Source organism: Polypterus senegalus, chromosome 17 (genome assembly GCF_016835505.1).
Source record: "Polypterus senegalus isolate Bchr_013 chromosome 17, ASM1683550v1, whole genome shotgun sequence".
Classification (NCBI taxonomy): Eukaryota; Metazoa; Chordata; class Cladistia; order Polypteriformes; family Polypteridae; genus Polypterus; species Polypterus senegalus.
Genome location: NC_053170.1, coordinates 43,358,701 through 43,383,561, shown reverse-complemented (window position 1 = coordinate 43,383,561; position 24,861 = coordinate 43,358,701). Strand labels below are relative to the sequence as shown.

Below are 24,861 nucleotides of genomic sequence, written 5' to 3'. Positions count from 1 at the left end.
TGTCAGGTGTAGCCTAGTCTTGCCAGAGCCATATATACGTTTGGTGACAATCATGAGTCAATTTTGCTTTAAACTGAGTGAGAAAAATTAGAAGGCTCGCTGAGTGTCACATTTTTCAACATATCCAATGCCTAATGAAGGCAACACTCAAAGAAGGGATGATGATTTTGAACTGCAAAGAATGGGGGTGCTCTTGTTATCAGAGAGTAAGTTAATGATTATGAAAAAATATCTACAGCCAAAAAGTCCTACATCCTAAAAAGATCCTAATTAAACATATACACATTGGTTGTGGGTGAAAAGAGTATATTGCATGTATTAAAAATAAGCATAACACATTGCAATATAACAATCTTTCTATAACATTAAATTATATGTTGGCATTCAAAGATGCTGTGTCTTCTCTCTTTTGTGCAGTTACGACAATAGTGTTTGAGCCGATATACGGCTGAAAGAAATGCCAGTGATGTTCCATAAAATATGAATTGCAAGATATGCATTGAAAGTAAACAATGTGCCACATCCATATGAGAGAAGGTGAAGAGAGTGAAAGCTGCAAACTAAGAGCCACAGGAGATGCAGATTTCAGTACTCAAAACACCTAAATCAGTAAAAATGAAACCCTGTGGGCGAAGCCTTTGCAGAAGAAGAGTTCACTACAGACTTTTTGACAAATTGTCCCCAGATCTGTAGTCTCATTTGAAAAATGCATTTGTTCCCCTGAGACTAGTTGTAGCCATATATATTCTAGGCTAGAAAAACTTCTGAAAGCTCCTGATGATGTTGAACAGCTGAGGTTTTAGTTTCCCTTAAAAGTAACGGTTGCTGTTTTAGGGAGATAGCATGCGTCAGTATGCTCTTTTCTGGGATTGTATGCTTTGGAGTGGTCAGGAGTTGAGGATTCCTCTGATGTTCTCTCTCTCACTTTTTTCCAGAAGAGGTTCAGTAATCCCTGCAAATGGCTGTGTCTCCTGCCCAGTAGCTTCTCAGGAAATCATAGAATGTTTCTACCTATTCTGTTTTTCTTTCTTACTTATGCTGGTTCCCCTGGCTGTAGTCCTTCTAGGGCAGGGATCTTCACTCACAGTCCTGGAGGGCTACAGTGGCAGCAGGTTTTCACTTCAACCAGTTTGTTAATTAGAACCAATTTATTTACTGTTAAAACAATATGTTTTGGGCTTAATTTTAGTTAGCTCATTTGTTATGATTCAGAACCCTTAATTGCCTATTTTAACTTTAAGCAGATGCATTTGGATTTGAATTGTTTCTTGTATTCTTAACATGCCACATTTAATAACGAAATGCAAATAACAAAGCAATTTGATTTAATTTACAATGGGCATCATGAACTATCTGTGTTATTAAAATTTTTAGAAGTAAATGAGAGAGAAAAAAGGAAGGACCATGAAGTGCAAATCTGTTCCAGTTCAAGAAATTTATGGATTATACTTTCAGAAAAGGAAACTACACTAAAATTTGTCTTGGATAAATGACCAGACTAACAAGCAATACCATTAAACACCAAGTTGTATTATCAGCAAGGACTGTCTTCTAATTAGGAAACTGGTTTGAGCAAAAACCTGCAGCCACTTTGAATGTCCAGGACCATGAGTGAAGATCCATCAGTGCATATTGCCCATATATCCACCATTGTGCTCACACATATGAAGCAGCAATACTGTACCCAAATATAGTACATTTATTTTTCTTTCAGAATCTATCTATCTATCTATCTATCTATCTATCTATCTATCTATCTATCTATCTATCTATCTATCTATCTATCTATCTATTGTGACCAGCTCTCCAAGACCAGAACAGACACAGGCACATGTCCAACAAAAACAATAAACACAATTAATGCACCAAGAACTGTCGTCTCTCTTTTCTTCCTCTGTCTTTCCTTCCGCCTCCACTCCTCCCAGCAAGCTTCATTCTCTTCCTCCTGCCTCTGGCCTCTCGGGTGAAGTGTCTCGTTAGGGAGATCTGGAATCACTCCCAGGAGTGGTGAAAGCCTAAAGTAGGTTTTCTGCAGCTTCCACTGGCAGCTGCCACGGAACCCAACAGGGCAGTGCCAAACTCCAACACCCATGGAGCCCTGCGGAGATCCGAGGTGAGGCTGCAACCCTATTTTACATATGTAATATCTATTTACAGCATTTTCAGTATAGCACACTGTCAGAAGAAAATAAAGAAGTGGAATCACCCATCCACTAATCCATTTTCTTAAATGGCTTAATCCACTTATTGAGTTTGGGGTCACAGGGGAACCTGCAAGGGCAGCACGGTGGCGCAGTGGGTAGCACTGCTGCTTTGCACTTTGGAGACCCGGGTTTGCTTCCCGGGTCCTCCCTGCATGGACTTTGCATGTTCTTCCCATGTCTACATGGGTTTCCTCCCACGGTCCAAAGACCTGCAGGTTAGGTGCATTGGCGATCTTAAATTGTCCTTAGTGTGTGTTTGGTGTGTGTGCGTGTGCGCCCTGCGGTGGGCTGGCACCCTGCCCGGGGTTTGTTTCCTGCCTCTGTTGGCTGGGATTGGCTCCAACAGACCCCCTTGACTCTGTAGTTAGGATATAGCGGGTTGGATAATGGATGGATGGAAGGGAACCTGCATATCCTGATTGATCATGCTTACAGTATATGTCAAAATGAAAAAATTATATTTTCAGATACGTATACAAAAATTCTCTCTGTCTTGGTGCATTCTGGTGTTTTTCAGACACATACACTTTTCTGTCTTGATGGGTTGGAAAAGGGGGTGTTGGTGTTTAAACTGAAGATGTTAATGAGCCTTAAACCTTCTTCTGAGATGGCCTCAAGGTAGGTGCGATAACAAGGCTGTAACTAGTTTCACAACCAGCATGCAGACTCCAGATAGAGCTGTCATAGTCTGCTGACTTTAAGGATGTGAAAGGTAAACAGAGAAATAAATAAATAAAAAATAACATCTCATTAAGTGCCTCTGCTGATTTTGATATTTGATGGTCTAGCTTTACTACTTTGCATCTGAAAGCACTGCAGTACTAAAGAAAGAGTGCAAGCTTTTGTTGTCATTTGGCAAAAAAAACTCATTTTTGTGAAGCAAATAATTATTTTGCCTTTACCACTATTAGATTTTTTTGTTCCTAAGTTACTTATCTGTTACCACCTTTGCTTATTTGATTTTATTATGCCTTAATTTTAATTATCCATCCATCCATTATCCAACCCGCTATATCCTAAATACAGGGTCATGGGGGTCTGCTGGAGCCAATCCCAGCCAACACAGGGCGCAGGAGAGGAAACAAACCCCGGGCAGGGCACCAGCAGGGCGAGCATACACACACACCCACACACCAGGCACACACTAGGGACAATTTAGAATCACCAGTGTACCTAACCTGCATGTCTTTGGATTGCGGGAGGAAACTGGAGTACCCGGAGAAAACCCACGCAGACACTAGGAGAACATACAAACTCCATGCAGGGAAGACACAGGAAGTGAACCCTAACTGCAAGGCAGCAGCGCTACCCACTGCTCCAGCAAGCCGCCCCTAATTTTAATTATGCAATATATAAATAATGTTTAAAATTTGTGTAGTCTTTTGATTCTAAAATGTATTTTCCCCTGTAAATTTTCAGTACTTTATCACTTTGAAATACATTTTAACTTGTTGTAGAGTATTAAATGAAAAAATGTTACATTTTTGATCCAGGCCTGAGCTTTCTTAGTGGGGTGCAGTCTGATAAAGAGAACATGCAAATATGTTAATGTTTTCACATGCACAGAGGTTAAAAAAAGTAATTTAAAAAGCCTGGCAGTCTTTGGGCTTTGGAAGAAAACACCCAAACAATTGGAGAATAAAAGAATGTATACAAAGCATTCCAGGGTCCAACATGGGATCTAAGTGTAGTGTTAAGCCTCATAAACTGGCCCCGTATTCTTATGCCCCACAAAGGTTATTCTTTTGACTTCATCAGTCCATCCACTATGCCATTAAAGGTCATAAATACCACAAAACATTCCTGCACGTGTATTAGTACTGTCCTTCTGTCTTTCCCTTTTGTCATTTGTTTCTATTTCTTTTTCATTGATTTTTTACAGTCATAATCTGTTGCTGCTTCAAATCCTACTTTGTTTAGACTTTTCTATTTATCTTGCTCTGTCCTGACAGAGGGTCTTCTCTTTCTCCTTTGACTTTTGGAAATCTGATACTCTAGGAGCTCTCTGTACAGAGAATTAATGGGTCTACCATTTATAATATTGAGAACTGGATCTCATTCACCAAATTAGTGGCCAACTAAAATTCTGGATGTGGCAGTCCATTTTCTCCTTTAACCTTTCAGCTTTTTTTCCTCTTTTCTTTCTATTTGGCTTAGAGATGGGCTGCCATCTTCTCTCTCTTATGACTTTGCATATACCAATTAACTTTTTTGCATCTTCCAACTCTCTCCTAGGTTATGTTTCATTGTCTTACAAAATTTTGAAAGTTCCTATGATGTTGGTTTGTCTGAATAAAACTTCATTGCAAAAAAAGAACATAATGACCCAAAGTAGTATGTCACATAATTGGCATACCAATTAGAAAAGCAGAAGCTAAACTTCTATTTATATAAACACCTATTCGGCAAATGGATTTAGGAAGAAATCAGAGAAAGTTGTACTCCGCTGTGAATGTCAGCTGCATCTTCCAGGATTCTACCCGTACGCCATTATTATATTTAAACAAAACTAGCAAATCTATAGCCCTGCAACTAATAAAGCAGAAGCAGAAAACGGATGGGTAAACTTTTTTTCCTAGCAGGGTCGCAGGGCCCTTAAACGTAAACTTATATAAATATTTAAAATTATTTAAATATAGGTAAGGTAAAAATCATTGTCTCTCATCACAGGTTATAGAGATACTTACATTTATTCATACATACTTACATTGCACATCTATATTCACCTATACAAGCACATTTAAAATTTAAAAATCAATCTTTGATGTCATCACCTGCTCAACTCCTGATTTATTTTTGCTTTTTCATCTGAGATACTCACCCTTATCCAGGCGTGAGTGTATAGGTCTTATGCTAGTTTGATGAGATATGAGATGGAAGTCACATTGATTAATGGAGGATTTAAAGCAAAATAACTCAGAGATGGAAGAGACAAAGAACAGAAGGTAAAGTGTTACCCTAAATAAGTCAATCTAGTGAAAATAAAGGACAGCATTTCTAAAGATAGCTTGGCATGTAAGTTGAACAATAACGGCAATAAAATACACCCTTGTCTAACCCCACGCCTGACTTTAAACCACTGAGTAATTCCATATTCAGTTTCTACTGTTGCTTCTTGATATTCATAGAAGTTTCTTATCAGGCTAATCAAATGGATTGGCACATGGCACCCATGGTCTTTAATATCATCCAAAGCTTTTGGTGGTCTACATAGTCGAAAGCTTTGCAGTAGTCTATAAAGCATAGGTAGTGGCTTTTATGATATTCCCTGGACCTTTCCATGATTCCATGATCTTATGTTGGCTATAATATCTAGTTCCTCTGCCTTTCCTGAAACCCGCTTGTTCTTCCGGCAGCTCTCTTCCTACAGTTAGTTATAATCGTCTCTGTATGATCTTGAGTAGTACCTTGCTGGTGTGAGATATAAGTGCAATAGTCCGGTAGTTGCTGCAGTAAGTGGCATCATCCTTTTTAGGTATGGAAATAAAGACTGATCTGGGCCAATCTTTTGACCTCTTGACAGTTTTCCATATCTGTTGGCATAACTTTGTGACAGCTTCCACAGCAGCTTCAGAAGGCTTAAAGCATTCTTATGGGAATGTTTTTGCATCCAGAAGCCTTGTTATTGTATATAAGTTTGATAGCAGCAATAATGTCATCCTTCAGAATGTTCGATTCACAGCTCATGGCAACAGTCATTTCATCCTGTATTGCTGCATTGTTCCAGTACAGCTGCTGGGTGCATTCTTCCCATCTATCCTTTATTTGCTCTGGTTGCTTGTTCCCATGGGTGTCTTTTAGCATACCAAACCTCAGTTGAAATTTTCCCCTAATTTCTTTTATCTTCTTGTAGGCTGCTCTGGATTTGCCTTTGATATGTTCCTTTTCCATTTCCGCACATATTTTCTAGTTGTAAGCTTCTTTGTCCTTCCAAATGGCTCTCTTAAGTGTCTTGCTGAACTCATTTATAGCTTGCCTGTTATCTCTGGCTTTGGCTATTTGCCTTTCATCCACTGTCTTCACTGTTTTGGCATTTATCCATGGTTGTGATGGCCTTTTCTGTTATCTGTTCAATGTTTTCTTGGCTTCTTCAATGACTTAATTGACTTTATATGTCTTTATATCCATCCATAGCTCTTCTGGCTCTTTTTCATCTGTGTCCAACAGGGAAAAATGATTATGTAAATTGCTCCAGAATGTTTATGGGATGGTAGCCAAGTCAAACTTTAGTATCATCTGCTCCTTCTTCTTCTTTCTTAGTCTGATTTTTAATCTTGCATGTCAAAAGTCCATGGTCAGTTCCACAGTGAGTTCCAGGTTTTGTCTTCACTGTTATGATTGATGATTTCCGTTTTTGACGAACACAGATGTAATCGATTACACATAGGAAGTAAAAATGTTAGGTTTGAATATACAATGGAATGTTTGACAATCAAGAGTACACCTTATGAGAAGGATTTAGGAGTGGTAGTGGACTGTACGCTATCAACTTCAAGACAGTGTTCAGAAGCCATTAAGAAGGCTAACAGAATGTCAGGTTATATAGCATGATATGTATAGTACAAGTCCAAGGAGGTTATGCTCAACCTTTATAATGCACTGGTGAGGGCTCATCTGGAGTACTGTGAGCAGTTTTCATCTACAGGCTACAAAAATGACATAGCAGTGCTTGAAAGGGTGCAGAGAAGAATGACTAGGCTCATTCCACGGGCACAGGGGATGAAGTATGACGAAAAAATTAAAAGAGCTGAGCCTTTACAGTTTAAGCAAAAGAAGATTAAGAGGTGACATGATTGAAGTGTTTAAAATTATGAAGGGAATTAGCACAGTGGATTGAGACTATTACTTTAAGGGTACACAGTTGGAAACTTGTTAAGGGCAAATTTCACACAAACCATAGGAAGTTTTTCTTTACACAGAGAACCATAGACACTTGTAATAAGCTACCAAGTAATGTGGTAGACAGTAAAAATTTAGGGACTTTCAAAACTAGGCTATGTTTTTTTAGAAGAATTAAGTGGATAGTACCGGCAAGCTTTGTTGGCTTAAATGCGTCTAGATTGTTCTAATTTTCTAACTACATTGTCATTACATGTGCCAGGTATTAACAACTACCAGGCTCAGGCGCTGGTGACTTACACCTTTCCTTTAGCCCCAGAGCACAGAGAACATGCGATCTAATGCTACACATGATCTTTCTCTGTCAATTGCTAAACTCAGCTAGATACTCTTGAATTTATGTGGCAGGGTCTTTGCGTCGGTGTAGGCAACTGTACCAGCCAATGAAGTTCTGCAGCATTGTAGTTGCATAATTATTACGTTGATGAGCATAGTCAATGTATGGTTGTGTCATGGAGGCAACTAGACGGAGTCTGAGTTGCGTGCATGTATACACATTTACAAGATGATTATGCTTTATTAAAGGTAGGTTGTGTAGAAATATGCACACCCAAGGATTTTTTGAATACATCCATCCATCCATTATCCAACCCTCTATATCCTAACTACAGGGTCACAGGAGTCTGCTGGAGCCAATCCCAGCCAACACAGGGTGCAAGGCAGGAAACAAATCCTGGGCAGGGCGCCAGCCCAGCGCAGGGCTCACTCATACGGGACAATTTAGAATCGCCAATACACCTAACCTGCATGTCTTTGGACTGTGCACCCAGAGGAAACCAACGCAGACACGTGGAGAACATTCAAACTCCACGCGGGGAGAAGCCGGGAAGCGAACCCGGGTTTTTGAATATATTTTTTTATTTTTATTTGCTTATCTTTTTGCACGCTCAAAATCACACACTTTTATACATGAAGCTCCAGGTCAGTGAGCTCTGCTGCAGAGTGATTTTTATTGTCTAGTACATGCATTTTTATTACCATCTCCAACTAATGGTTCTAAAATTTGTACAACCTCTCTTAATAGCTTTGATTTTACTTGCAGCACAATGGGTTTCCTTATCTTACTGTATTTTAGGCTAATAGATATTTTTGTGTCACTAAGAACAAAAATTTGGATTGCTGTGCCCTGGACTTGGGTTTCTTTAATTTTTAGTAAAAACGTTTTTTAAGCCTCATTTTAAAAATGAGACATGACTAACTGCTGAGGCAATGGACACCACAGCTTGATGGTTATTTTGCTTATCACACGCCTCAGGTAAAAGAAGAAGTGGACTTTGTTTTAAGGTAAACAACACATGGTTATGTAGATGTTAAAATCTCTCAGAAAGTACTGCTTTGGAGTGCTTAAAGGTTAAGTGCCATCCATTTTACTTTCCAAGAAAGTTCTCCAGTGTTTTTCTTATTTCTGCTTACATCTCTCAATACACCAACACCACCATTATGCTGAGTCAAATACATGGCATCACTGCAGAAAATGAATGTTTACATCCTGTAGGATTGTTTATTTATTGTTTCAAGAACTTCAACAAAGGTAAGTAATATTTGCCCTAAATATAACCAATTGATCACTTGCACTTTTAGGGATGTTTAGATTCTGGATTACTATTACACCTCAATAGATGACAACTGCTGCCTTTTGCCTTACACATCAGATCTATTATACACAAGCATGTGATGGAAATCACTGGGCTTAAGAAAAAATGTGAACTAATGTGTACTTAAAAAAAACGTTCACGTAATTCTATGATTCTATACATCTCTTTGCATATCTGTAACTTACTGTTAGCTCACAGCAGTGCATTTTAGATCAGAATTATGGAAACATGCAAAGAATACAGGTATAAGTAAATAAAGTTTCTAAAACACTGGTAGACTGAAGGAGATGAATATTGAATGTAACAGCAGTGGTGAAATTTTAACAGTGTTTCCAGAAGAATACAGAATGCAAACTTAACCCTAATCCAATTGCATCTGCTTTTTCTGTCCCTCATGAACTTAATGTTTCATATGCTTGGTTAATCACAATACCAAAGTGCCTCCTGTGGGACTGCCCGCAGAACTGCATCATCCGTCAGTCTGTGCTTCTGTTTATGACAAAAGGTGGACTTTTGCAAGAGTCAGTGTCTAGTGTCATAGAAGACATGGGTTGACTTGTACCCCGGTTGGGGTGGATGGTTCCTCACCTAGCCAGGAAGCCATAATAAAGGAAGGATATGGATAGGTGGGTACCCCAACGGGGTTAGTTGTGGTACCTTTCCTGGTTAGTTAGCATTTTCACAAGCTTCTTCAAAGATTCGCTAAAAGAATATGTAGCCCAATAACAACAGCTAATATACCTGTGCCAAAGAAGGCAAAAGTGCACTGGCTTAATGGCACTTTCTACTATTGTGATAGCTGGTGCTGAAACACATAACTTGTAATATTCCAGATGGTTTGGACCATCTCTATTCTGTATGTTGTCACAAACGGTCAACAGAGAATGTCACAAACGGTCAACAGAGAATGGCATATCCCTTGGACTTCACACCATCCTGAACCAACTGAATAATAAAAATCCCTCTGGTTTAGAGAATATTTATATTAATATTTAACATGGTCTTGCCATAAAAGCTGATCACCAAGTTCTATATTTAGGACCTATTGTCATCCTCTACAGCTGAAGTTTCGTGAAGTATCATTTCCTCCATACCTATCCTCAGTCCATGACCCCTCCAAGGTAATGTAGTCAGCCCACTACTCTTCTCCTTGTTTACTTATGCTATACAACCAGAAGTTGGGGACAAGCCACATAACATCGGAAAGAATACTGGGTTGAGGGTCAGCAGCTTTAAGTTTATTACAGTTACTATTATTACAGTTACTATAAGTGCTTGCCTGAAGTAAGCAAAACAAATTTTGGCGATTGCCAAAAATATTTACCAATGCCTTTACTTCTTTAATTTTTTTTTTTAGAAATGCCCACCTATGTTCACCAACTGCTATAGGGTGCACAATGGTATTCACTGTCACTGGCTGCATTACATCCTGGTTGAGGAACCTGCTTATCACAAGACCTCAAGGCCCTAGTTTATGAAGTTCATTTAGAATATTACTGATTCAAAGTTCCTTTCTGTTCAAGACATAAGTAACAAATACTGTCTTAGAAAGGCAAACGGTATTATTAAAGACCTCAGCCATATTGACTGAGACTATTAACCCTTCCGTGTTATGGGAAGCAGTAGAGGACCATTAGCACTCAAACCACTAGATTCAGATGCAATTTTCATTTACGAAACAATTTTATTTTTTACAATACAGTTTATTCTTGTATAACCCAAAATTATACAAGGAGGGCCGTAATGGACTTTAACAGGCCCTGTCTTTTGGCAGCGCCACATCCTTGACTCTTTAAGAAGACAAATAAAAACTTCCAAAATAAAAAACCCTTGTAGGGGAAAAAATGCTGAAGAAACTTTGGGAAAGGAAATTCAGAGAGAGACGTCTTTCCAGGCATCAAAAAATGGGGGTAAATAGAGTACAATATACAGAACAGAACACAGTAATCATCAATATAATACAATAGTACAACAGTAATATTACAAGTACAGAGCAAAATGTAAGAGTAGATGATATGACATAATAAAACTGAGATCTTTCAGATCATAAGGTTATTTAACAGCCAGTGACAACTACTTGATTGTTTCTTGGATATACTATTTACCGTATATGTTGTATTTAAAGTATGGTGCTATTGTCTTTTTTATCTTTGTTTGATTGTAGTATTTTGGTGTTATCACCAATGTAAATTTAATGTGCGATGTAAACACATGACAATAAATTTGAACCGGAAATAACGACTCTAGCCAGAGTGCCACTGTGCTGCTTATGTCCTTAATACTTACGATTGTTAGGTATAAACTCACAGTTTGAAGTAGAGGCTGTAATGGTGGAGAACAGAAATGCAAAGTAAAAAAATTAATTTAAAAAGCCTGGGCTGTAAATGCAGAGCACTTCTGAAGTCCGAATTTGCATTTGTCAAATTAAAAGCTGTGAAATATATTGTACAAGATGAGAATGATTATTTTGGGCAGTAGAGATCATTTCAGTTGATTGACTTGGCTGTTTTTTTTTTTTTTAACTCGACTTAAAACTTTTAATCTTGTCACGTATTTCTTTTCATCCAAGAGTGTGTATTGTTATTGTAATTGCAGGTCTTGTTTATGGCTCTGTAAGCTGTTATTCCAGAATAGCTTGTTAAGACATTGATTGGAAAAAACACAATGATCAATCTGGTGTTGTTTCCTTCTGGAAGGAACTTGATCTCTTGCTTGACATGCTGAAACACAAATCAGAAAGCTGTGCTCCTCTACTCATCAATACTGACAGCCCGCCTTGTCTTAGGAGTCTTGACCTTCATGTTTAATATTTGTACTGAGAGATCATTCACACATGCACATGTAACTGGCTGTCACTTATTCTTCAATTTTGTTCTGACCAATAGGCCCAAGATATTCAAGTGTACATGTTGTACATAGGATTTTGATACATGCCACATGGGTGAAAAGACAGAGAAATTCAAGTTGCATTTAAATGAATAACTATTTTTTGTTATTATGGTCTGCTGATACTGTATGAAAAGGCTCCATCTGGAAGTCCTGATGGAAGCTATGCCCGCTGTCTGCTGACTCAGCATTAGGGCTGATTCTTGTATACTGCTGTCTTTGCATTTCCTTTACAGAATTTCATTATAGAGCGACAAGCCCTCAGTGACTCACATGGGAGCATGTACAGTATATTCAGAGACAATACACTTTAAACAGTTTAAACCAGACAGCAGTGTAGATTTAGAGATTTCAAGCAAACTGTCATATAGTTAACCTCAAAGATGTTACTTCCTGCACATAACTCGACAAGCACATTCTGCATACGACATTAGTAAATGTTAGGAACACAGTGTGGAATATAAGTTTCACCAGGCTTCTGTTAATTTTCTGAATCCACTTTCTTGAATTCTTGGTCAAGAAAAGCCAGAACATATTCCAACAACACCAAAACAGGGTAAAATCTTTTATATGGAAAAATAAATCACACTCTTCTGTTCAATTCTTTCTTCAGTATCTACCTCTAACTTTAAAGAAGTCATTGAAATAGCAGGTCAAACACTGTAATAATATTAATACTGAGAGCTATTGTTTTATGGGTAGATTTCTTTGACCTTCTCCCATCGTTCCAACATTCAGTGAAATCATTTATTATCAGCTTATTTCTGTAATTCCTTGAATGTCTTTGATATTTTATCGTGGCTAAATTGCATATGACAATGTTATATGTGCCTAGGATGTCTGCTAAATGTTGAGGTCCTGGTTGAAGTCTCCTATATCAAGACAAGCAATGCCTTCTTTGTGTCTCTCATTTCTTAATGAGAATGCATGCAAAATTAGCAGGGGTGTCCAAATATTTACAAATCAATATCTTTCTGTACCCAGGTTTGATTTTTTATTGATTGTATAAATTGTTAAAGGGTGATACCCTTTCATTATATTTTACTCCACACAATTTTTTTTTATTTTTATTTGATAAACAGGATAATATAAATTCTAGTGAATGTACTGTGAAAATTAGTGAGAAAGGAGATACTGATTTGATTTAAGATCACTGTAATACCAGAAAATGGTAAGAATGTGTTTGCCTTAGTAAAGCAGTAAAGAAAAGTATATGTAATGTTCATAAATACCATCTCTTGGAAAGCTGATTCTAGACATTAAATGCAAGTCTAATTCAAAGTAGAGGACATGTAGAAACAGTAATAAAGGGATAAACACAAACCTAATAAAGAAAAGAACAAAGAAAACCTTGTAAGTGGTGTGTTACCTCCTTGATATATTTCTTTTCCTATTTCTGAAAGAAAAACAATATTATAAAATTACTTTTGTATTTTCCTAAATTATAATCATAAGGGTATGTGTTTCAAGAAGGGTGGAAAGCTCATAATAAAGTATACACTAAGAACTGAATTTACATTAAGGGGTGAGGAACAAGAATAGTCTGATTGGAAAGCAAAGGTTCAGAGCCAGAAAACAGTAAGGAACCCAATGGACAAGCGTCCAAGTAAAGTTTCCTTTCTCTAAATCAGTGATTTTCAATCAATGTGCTGCAGCATATGAGAGGTCCACAAGTGTGCCGCAAGATTTCTAATTAAAATAAATTAAAGACTCCTTAAAAGAAATACAAAAGAATTCTGCAATGCAAATTTTATGCCATTTTATATGATTTATATATTATTTTAATAATATACAAATATATTATGGAAAATATTAAACAATAAATGTATAACTTTATGCATTTATAACCAGTTTACATATCTCGACTTGTTAAAAATTTGTATACCAAAAATATTTCATATAATCAATTTATATGAACATTTACTTCAATAATAAACACATTGTTTGTTACATGCTGTGTAATTATTCCAATGAACATGTCTTATTGTTGTACACATATAGTGTCTTTATTTATTCCCCACTACGCCTTTGGCTGAATTTAATCATATAGACGCACATCTTCATCTTCTTTCGTCTGCTCCCGTTAGGGGTCACCACAGCGGATCATCTTCTTCCATATCTTTATTTCCTCTGCATCTTGTTCTGTTACACCCATCACCTGCATGTCCTATCTCACCACATCCATAAACCTTCTCTTAGGCCTTCCTCTTTTCCTCTTACCTGGCAGCTCTATCCTTAATATCCTTCTCCCAATATACCCAGCATCTCTCCTCTGCACATGTCCAAACCAATGCAATCTCACCTCTCTGACTTTGTTTCCCAACCGTCCAACTTGAGCTGACCCTGTAATGTCCTCATTTCTAATCCTGTCCATCCTCGTCACACCCAATACATATCTTAGCATCTTTAACTCTACCACCTTCAGCTCTGTCTCTTGCTTTCTGGTCAGTGCCACCGTCTTCAACCCATATAACATAGCTGGTCTCACTACCATCCTGTAGACCTTCCCTTTCACTCTTGCTGATACCCGTCTGTCACAAATCACTCCTGACACTCTTCTCCTCCCATTCCACCCTGCCTGCACTCTCTTTTTCACCTTTCTTCCACAATCCCCATTACTCTGTACTCTGTATCATACAGACACACGATATCATAATAATAATTATTATAATTCTTCACATTTGTATATAGTGCTTTTCTCACTTTATGCAAAAAGAATGTAGCAAGGACACGGGACTGAAACCTGTGATAGACTTACTATGAGCTAGATTGTTTTAAGTATTATTTTTTATTACAAAGTATCATAAATAAATAGTTTCAAAAAGATTTTTTAAAAAGCCACCTTGGAGCAAAAAGGGCAGGCAATTACATTTTTTTTTTAATAAATCAATCAAATCAGTTTTTTATCAGATCGGCAATGTGTCGCAGAATTGTATTAGTTTATGTGTGCCATGAGATGAAAAGGTTGAAAATCACTGCTCTAAATAAGTGCAAGCCATGAAAAGAGTTTTGATTTAAATTTATATCCAATCATAATAAAAATGACTCCCAGCTAGAAAACCAACAAGACGATGGCACTGAGATTATGCTTCAAGTAAAACAATAAAACATAATAGCTATAGGAAATATTTAATAAAAATGAACAAAAAGACTAGTCATATAATACAGAATGGAACATACACTGTTCTCAGGATGTGATGACTGAAATTATGACTTTCAATAGTCTCTATTACGATTGTTTAATGTCCCCAATTTCTCATGCCCATGCCTGATCTTGTATGATAAAGTTTGTGTATGCCTTACAATGGGCTACACTGTAGTCTAATCAAAGGTGGGTTCCTTCTTGCAATTAATGTTAACTCTTTCATCCAAGGGCTGTAGAGCTGTTCATGGTGAATATGTTATGTTCACCCAATAATTAGTATTAGATAAGGGGTTCTCTGTCGATTAATCACCACTGTCCCTCAGCTTCAGAGTCTTACATTTGGCACCCACAGAGTCCTGGATATAAAAGCTATGTTGAGTCAGTGTCATTGTCAAGTTTGCATTTTCCTTGCCTGAATGTTGTTTTTGCTTTTTCTCTTGTTACTTGGGTACTTCCTCCCATCTTTGAAAGACATGCACACTTGGTTAATGTATGACTCTACGTTGGTGGTTTATGCTTTGCGCCTAAAAATGCTGGGTTAGACTCCTGTGCCCAAGGTCTTAACTGAGAATGATATGCAATAATTACAAAGCAAACACATTTTCACTTCCCAAAATGTTGTTATTTAAATGTATGCATGCTGTAAATTTTACGCACAGAATTTTAAATTACATCCTTATTATTCTTTTCCAAATTAAGGTCTTAAAAGCCTTTATTTTTGTACAAGCAAGTGCAAGTTGCTCCATCATGTTTTTGCAACCATTACATGATGATTATGAGTTTCTTCAACTTCAGCAGCTGAGGTACAATAGCATGTCCAACTATAGCAGGTAAGGGCTCCTTGGGGTAGCAGAGATGCAAATATAGTAGAAAAAAACATAATGGTTTGAAGCTTTTTGAAGCCATACACCTTAATAACTTTCAACCATCTACTTCTAGATTTGCAGATGCCAAGGTAACAAGAAGTCTCCAAATACAATGAATCTCATTTTAAGTGGGGCTACATTATACTATCACCTGCATTCATTTCTAACAAAGAGAATGGCATCTAATAATTTACAAGGCAACAAAAAAAAATGGTATTTGGTAATTACCAGAGACCACAGCACAATTTTCTAAATCAATTTTTCAAGGTTCACCGACAAAAGCACGATAGACATATGCGCCCGAAAAAACCGTGACGGTCAAATGAGCGCCGACAAACCCGCTAACTGGTTTTCGACAAATGCGTGCCGACAAAATCCCGAGAGGGGCCAAGAGAGTGGGACGCCCTTGCTGCAATTCTTCCTACATATGCAGGGCGTGATCTTAAGGACTATCTGTGTGCCGTGCTGATGGCATGCCGCGTCTCATAATATTGACATCTAAAATAAACATTGTTATATATGCTTTAAACTAGTAATTCATATTTAATGAAACTTTCGCGATTTTGTCGGGGCGATTTTGTCGGCACGATTTTGACGGCGCATTTTAATTGACGCTATTTTGTCGGCGCACATATGTCTATCGTGCAAATGTCGGGTCACATTTTTCAAGCTGATTTCAGTCTTTTATAATCATGTCAACTTTTTGAGTTAAGAGTAACGTTAGATTAAAGTATACTTGCATGTAGTTTTTACTCAAAATGTAAGCACTAATGAAGTAAATGTAAATGTTTCAATATCTTCAGTGCAAAGTCAAATAGGAACTACACTGTGGCACAGACATACTAAATGGTGTCAGTCAGCTACCACTGTTTCTTCAGAAACTCTCAGAGTAGGATTTTCTTGTGTATACTGTTTCTGGATTGTTACAGTACAGTATCCAGCAGTAGTCAGCCATCATACTGTCATTCCAGAAACCTTGGTAGCAACATTCTATTTACTGAATGTCTTGGTGTTAACGTTCTCCTTACTTGTCACTCACCATACCAAGATTTTCTGGAAAGAATTCTAGATATGAGTGCAAGAAGTGTATTTTCATTGACATGTGACAGGCCAATTTCTGGTATGAATCAAGCAGATTCTAAACTCCTTCCTTGTATGCAGGAGACTTATGGCTACCCAGAAAGTTTTCACAGAGCCACTTGAATGCCTCCCAAGCTTCTAGCTCAGCTGATGAAAGAGTTTGTTTTAAACCATCATCCTGCAAAACGGAATTGATCTATAGACCTATAAATATCCCTTCCTTCATTTTTGCAGTGTTTATCTTTGGAAGTTTCTCAACAAAGTACTGAAAAGCCAGTGAGTTTAATTTACCCATAGTCTTTACAAGGTTCTTCATGAAGCCTAGCTTGATATGGAGAGGAGGCAAAAATACTTTTTATGTGGATCATCCATAGGCAGAAACTTGACACTGCTTGTTCCTGGCTCACAGGCACAGTATCTCTTGGTTGCCGGACACACTTGATATAATGTTCCACAGTAGATCGGCTATCCTACAGGCACAGAAAACAGCAGTATTTGGTGAGTCCTAATTGCATTTCCATCAACATGTCAATGACCTTTAGATCACCAAAGATGTTCCACTGGTGTATTTTATACCGGATTGATTCAAGAAGTTGTCATAGGAGTCCTTTAGATGAACAGAATAGGCAATCGGTATACTGGTTTGGAATTGGCATTATTCAGTAGGACTGTCTTTAAGCTTCTTTGTGAGGAATCAATGAAGAGATGCCATTCAGATGGAACATGCTGTTACATCAAACTGTTTAAGAGTCCATTGATGTCATAACAATAGTAATGTGAGCCGTGTGCAGTGACGAACATTGTCAAGTTATGATTTTGTTTTCTGTAGTGAATTACATATTCCTCATCACCTTCTACAGAAGCAAGACCATCATGTGGCGGTACTGGCAATTAATCATCATGAGGACCAGGTCTGACTGCCGAATCCAGGCCGTAATATACAATTATGTGCTTAGTTTTCACTGAGAATCCACTTGTGTACACTGAACAAAAATAGCAATTGTTGAGATGGTCTCTCAGTTCCCTCCATATCACCAGGATTGCAAATGGCATCGCTGCCTTTCACCAATTTAGCAGTTAACACCATCCATTGGAACAACTGATACAGATGACATGTAGAGCCTGACATTTATCCTGGTCATCAAGTGGACAGTCGAAGTACAATTTGTATATCTTCTTAAGATCTGTGGTAATTGGGCAACTTTGTGCTTTTGTTGTGAATGAACCACACACATAACAAAAACTGTCTGGATGATTAATACAGTTTCTAGGCATGATAACAACTGAAATCAATTGCCGCTAATGTCGTCTGTAACATAAAAATACAGACAACTGTTGTTAAATCTTGTAACACACTTAGGCAAATTATAAAAAATATCATGAAATACATAATTAGCGTCATCACAAAAACTAGACGTGCTAGACAAAAACTAAACATTAAGACTTGATATCAGCATGAAAAACATTATAAAACCCACATAAAATGATCTCTGATTAAAATGACTTGTTGACCTGTAAGTAAATGGAAAAACCATTGTTTTCTTCTATGTGTTATCTTTATATACTGCAGTCTGTTTTAAATAGTTTATACTAAATATATAATTAGCTCAAAAATAATAGTAACATCGAGAAATTCTTGTCTTATAATTCATATGTGTCTAATCATTTGGTTAGCAGAAACCTTCGGTCATCTATTTGATACATATATTGTTAAACAGACAAAAAAATTGTTTTGAAGGAGGTTTCTGGGAGTCAGAGCCTATCCTATGAGCACTATTAGAAGTCATGGTTGAACAGGGTGCAGTCCCTCTCCATGTCCACTCACATACACATAAGGCCAATTTTGAATTACAAATTAACTTAATCCATTTTGGGATGTGGAAAGATCACCTGAGTACAAGGAAGAAAATCCAAATTCAGCAACCTGGTGGAGGCTAAAAACCCAGCATCCTAGATCCATAGATAGTGCTGATTACTAATGCACCACCATATTATCTTTATGGCAAGTGCTGTCAAATAGCAACAGAATAATCATAGCATAACCAATTATAGCCATTTTTCTGTATTTGAGAGGTACAGAGATGCCGTGGTTAGTATGTTGCCTCAAAGGAGTCCATGTCTAAGACCACATTCTTTTCATGTTGTAGGGGTTTAAATTAGATATGGCAATTTTATTGAATATCTAGATATGGTGTACAATTAATTAAGTGATGTTGCTAAATGATCTTGCTTGAATGAATGTGGATATGTACAATATGTTTGTGTGAGTGTGCTTTGGAATAGAAAGACAATGTTATAATGGAATAAGTGGGTTCCGAAAATGGATTGATAGTAATTCACAGCCATTCATCAGTTTAGAAACTTTCAGAAATAGAGATTGCTTTATAGCTCTGCAGTAAAGAGATTTCATTTTGCTGTAGACTACAGGCTGGCGATGATATACAATTCGTCAGTTTCAAGCTACCGTTCAAGGACATTTGCTATCTTCAATGCCTGCATTATTTACACTAAATAAAATAATAAAAACAAACATATCTCAAAAATCAATTGAAAAATATTTGTTTGAGAAGTTCACAAAGAGAAGTTATTAAAGGCTGCAATTTCCTTTGTTTGGCCCAACACCCTTCCCAGAGGAATTTATTTATTTCTTTCTTTCTTTCTTTCTTTCTTTCTTTCTTTCTTTCTTTCTTTCTTTCAGTCCTAGCAGGTGCAATTAGCAAGGTCTAGTTGTTCATGCCTTCTGGTTGCTGCTACATTTTTCTTTTTTGTGACTTTAGTGCCTCAGCTGGGGACATCTCATCAGACAATGTTTCATTACATTATGTTAGATATAGTACTAGCACGTCTTCTCAAAAATTTTATTATAGATAAGATTTGCAGTGTCTCTCAACTACCGTATGAAAATTAAGGTGTTACAACTGGGAGGCTTCCACCTCCTCTTTTTTAGGTGTATTCAATTAGCAGTTTGGAAAAATGAAAAAAAAAAAACAATTAAGAAAAGCGGGTATGAAAAAAGGTATAGGCAGCACTATAGGCAGTTTAGTAGTCAGTATTGCAATGGAGTCAATGATAGCAAAGAGACAAACACCAAATGCAAATAATTGCACTGCCAAATGCATTACTTTGTCAAAATTAAATTTACAGTATTAATGGCATAATATCATCATTGCATTGCTAAATTAGAAGCTTCACTTGTGTCATAGGAGCTATAATCAGTCTAATGTAAATATATTCTTCATCTCAGAAGCAATATTTTATAGAAGGCATGTTTTAATATTTTTGAAGCTGCAAATGAAATGTTGACAAATATGGTGCATTTGTTTGGCTTTGACCATTTTATTGCTGCCTTTGCCAACATGACTAACATAGCCCCTTGACAGCTGGCACTGTGCAAACATTGAGGCTTCTTTAATTTGCAGTGTTTATTATAAAGGTATGTGACAGTACAGATAACTTCAGCACAGTTTAAAAGTAACATAAACCACCAAATAATTAATGCAAATTTAAATTTTGTTAAGAAAAATCAAAATATTCTATGATAGGTTCCTTTAGGCAAAAATAATGCCTACAGTCCTTAATTTTGCGGCTCTAGAATTTGGAGTTTAGTTAAATTTTCATATTTTTGCCAACTCTTGCATCATTTTAAATGTATTACACTGGCCTGCCAGTCATTTCTGTTTGTTTTTTTTTACACACATTTGAGGACACTGAGTCCACATCTGAAAACATTATTTCTCTATCACATCCAGTTTTTGAGAAATTAAACACTAATTTAGAGAAAAAACAAAATAAATCTTTTAAATTAAGGAGCCCAAACTCTATCCTAATCATCAACCCAGCAACCAAATTAAAAGGTGGTAGACGTTCTTCATAGGTGTGGTATAAGCAACTTTTGTTGTTCTGCCAAGGAAAATTCCCCACAAATGTAGTAAAAACTGTCTGATTTGTACGTGTAAGCACAAGATAAATTTCACTTCCACAAATGCACAGCTTGAAAAATGCATTGACCTTCACTGACAGGCAGCTGAGGATCTACTGAATCTCAAGCAGTACAAGGCCAGGTTTAGTTTGCTAGTGGATTCCTCTCTCCTTCCTTTCATATTCTACCTACCTCTCTCCAAAATTGATAAAACCAGTAATTTTAGTTGTCTCAATAAACAATGGCTGCGTATCCTTTCACTGTTTACTTACCTGTTACCTGGTCAAGACAATGGATGGACCAATGTGTCATTACATATTTCTGTAAAAAACATTTAAAGAACAACTTTCTCTCCTCTGGACAATAAAAAGGCATCTTTCTAACCTTCTAAATATATATTCCTGGCTATTTTGAAGGAGCATGAAGACAGGAAAAAGTACTGATTGAGAACAAGAAATGTGAAGCAAATACTTAATTTTGGATTATTTCTACCTCAATTAATAATAATAATGAAGGAGAATGCCATTTTTCAGCTCAAAATGTGTTTCAAATTATGTTCTGAATGTGACAAATATTTTTGCAATAGAACAAATGTAACTTATTTTTAAAAATATCAACATTTTTGTTTTTTTTAATGAACTTCTTCCCTGAATCAGGTATCTCTCGGAAACAGTTTGTGATAGAGAAATTCCAATTTCAGAGGTGGATTCAGCACATCTAAATCCTTGAAGCACACCATTGATTTTTGTACAGAATGATTTTGGTGTGTTCCTCTCTTACCAGGTATACTAGTAGCAAAAATAAGAAGTTGCATTGTTTTTTGTCATTTTCTTGTGCTTTTGTAAAACTATTCATTTCTAAGGGAGGTTATACTGTCACAATAGCACATGTGTATAGCACAAAATACCTCATTCATTGGTGCTAACTAGGTGTGCTGTGGAAATAACAGTGTAGCACACTTGGGTCTGCACCTGAGAGAGACAAGTTCTGTAGGTGGTCAAGACCTGTCTGAGGAGGATAGGTTTACAACACTTAGAGCACTTCAGACAAGTCTCCAGGCATTTAGAGTCCATCTGCCCTGGGTGTGTGGTCGCCAGTGAGCCTCACAGTGCTGGTGGAGAGTTGGCATATGAGTTGCATCTGAGGAAAAGAGGGGCAGGAAAAAGTGCAAAGCAGCCTGGAGATTCCACCAAAGTGTTCACTAAGTGCTGTATCTGTGAACGTCGATCTTGGAGCTGCTTCTCTGGTAGTCCCACCACTTTGTGCAGTTAAGCAAATGTATGAGATATAATGTGTTCATGGTTAGTAAGATAGTGGTGTGCCTTGGGGTGATCGTGGTTACAAAATGTGTGCCACTACAGAGAAAAAGGTTGGGAAACACTGCTCTAGACTTAGGTTTTTATGCTAACCCACTCACTTGGTGCACAGTTTCTGCACTCTGTCTGATAAGTTTTACCTTCAGACCTGCAACATTTGGGTCAGCTGGTTGAAACAGTTTTTATCCTTTAATTATTTTTATTTAGAGTTCTTTTTTTCTTGAATTTTTCTGGAAGTTCTTTTAAATGTTCTTTCATGTTTTATTAGGTGGTTGTCAGCGGCAAATATGCTAACAATGTGACGAAGAGAAAGGACTAGCCTCAAGAGAATCTTCCATGAGAGAGTGAGCTACACTGTCCAACAGATAACATCTTATTCTGTTCAGAAGAAAATCCAGTAGAATCATTTTTCAGGTGTGATGCCCAGGAACTAAAATGTCTTTCTTGGCTTAGTGTTCCTTGGAGAGAGATACAGAGAGAGTAGTGTCCTGAGAGTCAACCAAAGAGATTGTCCAAATATCATGATACAAGTGGGGCATTCTTATTTACCTGTGTGGACAAAGAAATTGAAAGAGAAACTGTAAATTATTTAACAATATTTAACAATAAAGTTGAAAACTTTCAGAAATAGGGTTAGGGCAGGTTACAAAAATATCCACAAGAAGAAACTGCCAAGTTAGTTAAAGGCCAGTGATTGAAACAAATTTACAAAAAATGCTATAGTTAAAAAAGACTTTCACAACTCCACAATATACAAGTAGTACATTTTAAAAGGTTAAAACACTTTAGTCCCATAATACAAATTTTGAAAAATGCAAAAGACTTAAAATTACCAGTGGCCCAATTTATTAAGGCCAAATAGTTTTAGGTCTACACCACAAAAGCCCAAAAATACAATAGGCACACTCATAAAAAGCCCAAAATATGAGTTGCCAGGCTGGTAATAATGCCTGAAACCTGTAGCAGTGAGTTGATTGCAATAAGGTTTGCCCCACCATTCTCTACTGATATTTGAATACAATTTTTATATTTTTTCTGTCCAATGGCATACATAGGTGTATTATTTATGGCAGGATAATCTTCCTGAAAAATGTCAGATGCAGTGATGAATGAATGAGTAAACATACCCTATCGTGTAAAGACACAATGTCTTTTCTGAATACTGCCAACACATAATATCCTTGTCCTTTGTGTATGTGTATAAGCACAGATCTTGAACCCATGTCTGTTTAATATAATTTAGGTTTTTTGTTTAAAGTTGACAATAAAGATTGATTTTGACTTTCAGTAAGACAATCTCTGTCCTGGATTTTTTGATCAATTCATTAATGACTAATATGGAGTTTTGAATCAATAGTAATGACTCCTATCAGCCACCCTGGCAATTCTGTACAAGCAGCAGTTTTTAGTTCTGATGATGGATGGCCAAAAGAATTGCAAGTGTATAGCAGAAGGTGACAAAACACCACATTATCCCTCTCTTGCTGACCTTGTAGCTATATTTCCATATCCAAATTGCATTGGTTCGGTTTGTTTATTGCCTTCATTAAAGAATATGAAGTCTCCCTACCTGTAACAAAATGAGAAATTACATTATTTACTTGGTACCAAGTCATTTGAGTCACAACAACAGTGAAATATTCTACTGCTGTGTTTTTTCTGGGAAGCAGCTACTTTATGTGCTGTAATTGTCATGGTACCAAAGTTAACTGTAAATTTGTTGAATTTGCTGAATGTGCCCAAATAAACATAATAAAAGTGATGCACCAGATCAGGCAATGATGGACTTTAGTAGTAGAATGAGTGCTAGGCCATTGGAATAAAATCCAAAATACTAATATATTGTAGCAAAGAATTTTCATGACACTTAATATTCTGAAATGTGGTAGAAAGTTTAGTTCTTGTTAAATTTAGCTCTTTAGATATTTGCTTGCTGCGGTGGGCTGGCACCCTGCCCGGGGTTTGTTTCCTGCCTTGCGCCCTGTGTTGGCTGGGATTGGCTCCAGCAGACCCCCTTGACCCTGTGGGTAGGATATAGCGGGTTGGATAATGGATGGGTGGAAGGATATTGGCATGTTTGAGTGAAGATAACATGGTATCAACTACATGCATATTTAGTTGACTGAACTTTTACTTAAACCCTGTCTTATATGTGCTTATCTACTTTAAGGTCTTTCATGTGTTCATCCTCCCATTCAATGTAAGGCAGCCACACAGAAATGGATACTCTTGTGCCATCAGGGCCAGTCAAACCATTAAGGTGAATTAGGCATTCATCTAGGGTGCAGAACAGAATGTGGGAGAAAACCTAGCCACACAAGTTAGCTACCGAAACAGTCAGTACTAGTACTGGCACTGTGCACCATTATTTTCATTTCACTATAGTCTTCAATTTTTATATTGTTTTATATTTTCTTTTTTTAAAGTAAAAAAAATATATAGAGAGAGGTTTATGAGATTTTTTTTTACAGATCAGTACTTCAACATTCCATTTTAAATTGGTAAATTAGAATGACACAATGATAGCAAATATAAACAAGTTAGACCAACCCATAAGTTCCATCATGTATATAGCCCCACTCCGTCAAATAAGAGGCACCAGGAAGTCTAAAATGCTTATTTTTGTGATATATCCATGTAGACACAAGGAGAAGTCTGGGTCTTTGGCTGCATAAAGCTATGGTACTAAACATTGCACCACTTTTGACGGTGTACAATAATCAGATGAGTGTTATTAAGGTGTTTCACAAAAATACCTACCGCCTGCAACCCATACCTAAACATAATCAATTGTCAAGAGAGTGCAATTTACTGTAGAGAGCACTGGGTTATTTTCACTTTCACTGTGATGAATATTGCATTTTTAATGTAATGTGGATTAGAGTCGATCTCTTTTCAATTATAAGTACACACTACACAGTCACTGTCTGAATTTTGTATTTTATCAGTGT

At 37.0% G+C, this 24,861-nt stretch overlaps 1 protein-coding gene across 2 annotated transcripts in view; it reads left to right on the top strand.

The window, feature by feature from the left end:
* Window positions 1-24,861, top strand: part of LOC120517506 (ephrin type-A receptor 7-like) — a 607,868-nt gene that overhangs the window by 232,489 nt on the left and 350,518 nt on the right. The window lies entirely within an intron of this gene.